At 45.9% G+C, this 5060-nt stretch overlaps 1 long non-coding RNA gene across 1 annotated transcript; it reads right to left on the bottom strand.

Moving 5' to 3' along the window:
* Window positions 1-1218: 1218 nt before the first annotated feature.
* LOC144307006 (uncharacterized) lies at window positions 1219-3592 on the bottom strand. Its single transcript, XR_013373965.1, has 3 exons — window positions 3451-3592; window positions 2226-2417; window positions 1219-1652 (listed from the first exon to the last, which is right to left on the bottom strand). It is a non-coding gene; the product is annotated as an uncharacterized LOC144307006 (long non-coding RNA).
* Window positions 3593-5060: the final 1468 nt, after the last annotated feature.

The following is a 5060-nucleotide window of genomic DNA, read 5'->3' on the forward strand; positions in this document are numbered from 1 at the left end:
GTCTCCCTGTATTTTGTGCATCCCTTAGCAAGAGGTGTCCTAAGGTATCAGAAAAACCTAAGGGAGGTTGTATTTGGGTTTGGGGACACTCAATACTTTTTCCCCATATGAATTAATGTTAATTGCTTCTTTGCTTTCTGCCCTTTCAGCTTATGAAAGATTTTAGAGGAAGGCGTCTCCGGTAGCACTCGCGCTCCTTCCCACCCACGGCGACAGGGGAAAAGGAGTGAGGGCAGACGGATGATATACTTTGCTTTGAGCACCTTATTTTCGTTATTTTACAAATGAAAAACTAAGTCTCAGAATAGTTACACTAGGGCCAGATGTGCTAAGTGGGGGAAATGCAGTTTGCATTTGGATCTCTTGGACTTCAAAATTGAGAGATCGCACGCCCTGCACCTTCTCTCGGCCTCTCTTTCCAGTTTTCAACTCACAGGTCTTTACAAGTTCTGTATAGATGGACCAGCTCTGACCCCTTTTACTACCAATGTCTCTGCAGCTCCCAGATGCCTAAGTTACTGTGGCGTGAGGGCGGGGGGAGAGGAGAGGCAGCTCTGCACGGGGCGGAGAATCATGAGAGCACAGGGAGCCACCTGTCTCTCTGTAACCAGGCAAACCGAGGCAAAGAGAGACAAGTCCTATAAACCCAGCATGCGGTCCGATCTTCCAAGCAGAGGCCTCCCATTCCATGTCGTGGTATCCAGCAAGGCACGGGCTTAGGCCAGGATCAGGAGCAGACAGGTGACCTTATCCCAGGGAAGGGGTTTTCCCGTGGCTCCCGGGGCCGTGTCCCCTCCTTTGCTCTTGGGGCGGCCGTGTGCCTGCCTTTCCACCCCTACTTTGTCTCCCTCCCTGACTCTGCCCCTTCTCTTCCCCTCCCTGGAAATCTCTCTGCCCTGGGCTGACCAGTAGGAAGGACTGCAGACTTCTGGAGGCCACTGCGCTCCTCTCCTGCCCCACTACACCCAGGATGACCTGGGAAGGTCGCCTGCCCGTGCCTCGCTGCCCTAGAAGATGAAGAGAACCATAGGGCAATTTGAGAGGATGTTGGAACCCGCAGATAGAATATCCTGGAGCCTAAAGGCGATTGTGTGTCAGTTGTTTTCTTTCCATCAGGCCCGTATCCTATTCTTTATGCTCGCTTGTGCTCCCAGTTTTTCTTCTCAAATGGTCTTTGAAATAAATGAAATAAATGAAATTGCCTTTAATAACTTGGTCTTTAATAAATTATTTATTAAAGAATACATGAGATTGCCATGACAAGGATTCAGGATGTTTTGGGTCCTCGTGGGCCTGGACGTGGACAGCCGACAGCCGTGCAGAGGCAGGACCTTCTCGTGCTCATAATGAGCAGACACAAAGCAAGGATACAAAACACACCGAGGGGTTTGAGGATGGTGGGGAGTCAGAGAAGGAGGAGGAGCCTGCGTTCCTGTGGTAAAGAAAGACGCTCCTAAAAATCTCTCGTGAGAAGTTTGTGCCCAGCTGGTGTCGTGGATAACACACCTGCTGCTTCTGTGCTTGTGATCCTCTATAACGAATTCCGCAGTAACTCAGGCTACAGGCCAGGGTCCTCTGTGCTGAGCTGGGTGGTGGGTGCAAGCCAGACTCTTCAAAAGCCTGGAGATTAACTTCCTTTATCTCATAAAATGCTGAGTTGGGGGGTGAGGGGAAGGAGAGAAGAAAATAGAGTCAGTAAGGGAGGGCTGTGATGTTTGGGAGGAAATTTGGGGGGAAAATTAGAGAGAAAAAAATTGAGGGTGGGTATGACGAATAGAATCGGTGGCTCTGGCACCACAGCCTGGCTGTGTGGAAAGACAAACGAGCCCAGAGAAGCTTCCAGATGCAGGTGGAGAAATGTAACTGTTCCTCTGAGACTTCGCCAAGGGCCTGAAGACCACTGCATTTCAAGGGCCTTTAAATAATATCATCATTACTATTATTATGTGGCCCTGTGCAAAGACTGGCGTGAGTAGCCAACTTTCTTTATTTGGCTCTCTGCACTGAAATAAATCATTTCCCTTATGGTTCAAAACCACAAATCCCTGGTTTCATTACCATGTATCTATTTTTTTTTTTTTTAGGAAAAAAAATCAAATCTATAAATTTCAAACTCCTTGTTTCAAAGTCTCCTTTTTAAGTCCTCACACTAGTGATTTTATTAAATTAGTTGCTTTATAAAACATTGCAGATGTCATAATTGTTAACATAACAATTCGCCAAACCCTTGTGAACTGGTCCAGTTTGCCGAGAGCACGTCTTCTAAGGGAAAGGAAATGCCAAAACCCTGGTAAAGTCATCCCATCAGAGCGTGGAGAACAAAGGCGATTTTGTGTTCCAGACACTTCAATCAGGCAAATGAGAGAGACGCAGACTTTCTCTCTCCCGTCTTAAAGTGCTCCATCAGTAACATTTTCCTGATAAAATGTTAGAAAAAGAAACAATAAGCCCCAAATGGAGTCATTTGCTCCCTAGGACAGCAAACCCAGACTTATTTACAGGGTTAAACTCTCTCAGAAATGTGACCCTTTTTCAGGCCATCTGAGCACAGGTCAGGGCATCCCCATGAAGAAATACTGCTGGTCCCTTCCCCTAAAAGGAAGAGGTACCAATACCCTTTTCTCTTCTTTGCTAGTAACTTCCTTGCCCCACCCTCCTTCCTATAAAAACCTCCCATCAATTGCAACTCCTCGGAGCGCCCCTCTACCTGCTAGATTAAGGGTGCTGCTCAATTCATGTCTGCTGTAATAAAGCCAATTAGACTTCAAATTTACACAGTTGATTTTTTTTTTAAGATTTTATTTATTTATTCGAGAGAGAGGCAGAGACACAGGCAGAGGGAGAAGTAGGCTCCCTGTGGGGAGCCCGATATGGAACTCAATCCTGGGACTCCGGGGTCACGCCTTGAGCCAAAGGCAGACACTCAACTGCTGAGCCACCTGGATGCCCCTGAATTTTTTTTTTTTTAATGAAAAACTAGATAGTCCAGACCCAGTGATGCTTAGGAGATCCTACAGTTTGTAATGCAATCGTAGTTTACTTCGTTCAACATCAAAGCCGGAGGGTTTGGGTTGTTTAGTTTTTGTTTTGCTTTTAAAAATTTATTTATTTATTTATTTGAGAGAGGAAGAGGGAGAGAGAAAGAGAGCGGAGCGGAGGGGAAGAGGAAAGGGGAGAGAAAGAATCTTAAGCAGACCCCATGCTGAGTGCAGAGCCAGATGCATGGATTGATCTCAGGACCTGAGATCACCACCTGAGCTCAATCTAAGAGTTGGAGGCTTCACCGACTGCACCACCCAGGCATCCCTGGGTGATTAACTTTTACCTATCAAACTAGTCGCTTTTCAAGAGCAGTGTCTCCACTCAGAAACGAGCACTATTCTTTACGATGTGTGTATGTGTTTATTTAATCCTCCGGCTCCCTTTCAATACTCCCCACACACCACATACCTTTTTTGAACACTGCGCTCCTTGACAAGTTATGAAGCAGCTCAAGGAGCTGTGCTGCAGCCGGAATGGTGTTAGCAGACACTACCCGATCTTTGGTCAAATGGCAACCTTTGTTTCCAATTTACTGGCACTGCTGCTAGGGAATCAGAAGGCCACAGTGACATCATTAGGATTTTTTCCCCCAAAACTATGATTTAGTAGCAACTGGGCTTCCAGATTTTAACTCCTTGGCAGCTAGATCCAATTAGCACCTAAACTGTCAAGAGGTTAAATAGCAAGCACTTCTAGAGTGCCTGGATGGCTCAGTTGGTTGAGCATCCGACACTTGGTTTCAGCTCAGGTCATGACCTCAGGGTCGTGGGATCCAGCCCCACATCCAGCTCTGTGCTCAGTGCAGAGTCTGTTTCAGATTCTTTCTCCTTCTCCTCTTTTTCCCTCTCTGCTCTTCCCGGCATTTTCTTTCTTTCTCTCTCTCTTTCTCTCTCTCTCTCTCAAATAAATAAAATCTAAAAACAAACAAAACAAAACAAAACAAACAAACAAACAAACAAACCAAAATTAGCCAGCACTTCTGATGGTAACATTTGGCAGGACTAAAAGGAGAGACAATTATGACACATGTTGAAGGGATCATGTGCAGCACAGAGGAGACACCAGGGGAAGATGCAAACATCACGCGAGGTCTTCAGCCTCTTGCATGTCTCCTCCATCACACCACCGCCCTGCGGTCCAGGCTGTCTTTCCTAGTGGCCTTTGGTTCTGCTCCAGGACTCATACCTTTCTTCTGCTTGCCCTTCTTGCTTCTATGCGTTACTGCAAAGCATAGCCAATGAAGTGGGAATCTTTTCCAAGTCATCAATTTCTGGAGAAAAGCACACATCTCAATCCAAGGATTCCACAAACTTGCACAAGGGAGTGACTTTTTAGATTGTGTCTGTTGCATCTTTTGGTAACATTGCAAAATCCATGAAGTCACCTCCTAAGAATGACTCCATAAGCTCTGTTATTAACACCAAACATTTCTTTGGCTGATTTGAGGTCTGCCTCTGGCTGTCATTTCTTTAGCCCAGCCCTGATTTATCTGCAAATTGTTCTCTGGTGCTAGCACTTTAGGTTCTTCTAAGCTCTTTGTTTCTTCCTGCTATTCTTTCTCTTGGTTTTCTCTCTCTCTCTCTTTTTCTTCTTTTCTGAAACCTTTACTTCTGGTTTTACTTCTCTTTCTTTCCTTTCACACCATCATCATCCTACTCATTCTTGATAACTACAGCTCTACATTCCCAGCTCTCCCAAGCAGTGTTCTCAGGGCCTCACCGAGAATCCGAACAAGGCTCCACACAAAGCATGTCTGCATTCAAACTGGAGGTTCTAATGACCTCCTTTAGCTTGGGAGGCCAATGGCAAGTCCCAGTTGTTACCTGTATTTCCAACAGGCCAGCCATAAATCATAGGTTCCCATGGCCCCCTTCTCCTAGAGCGGCTCACTTAACTCAGGAAACCCATTGACTTACTAGAGTACTGGTGTATACCACAAAGGACTTTAAAAGGATATGAACCAAAAGCCAGATGGAGATATGTGGGGTGAAGTCCAGGACAAAAGAACTAATTTTCCT

This window comes from Canis aureus, chromosome 38 (genome assembly GCF_053574225.1).
Source record: "Canis aureus isolate CA01 chromosome 38, VMU_Caureus_v.1.0, whole genome shotgun sequence".
NCBI classification, from domain to species: Eukaryota; Metazoa; Chordata; class Mammalia; order Carnivora; family Canidae; genus Canis; species Canis aureus.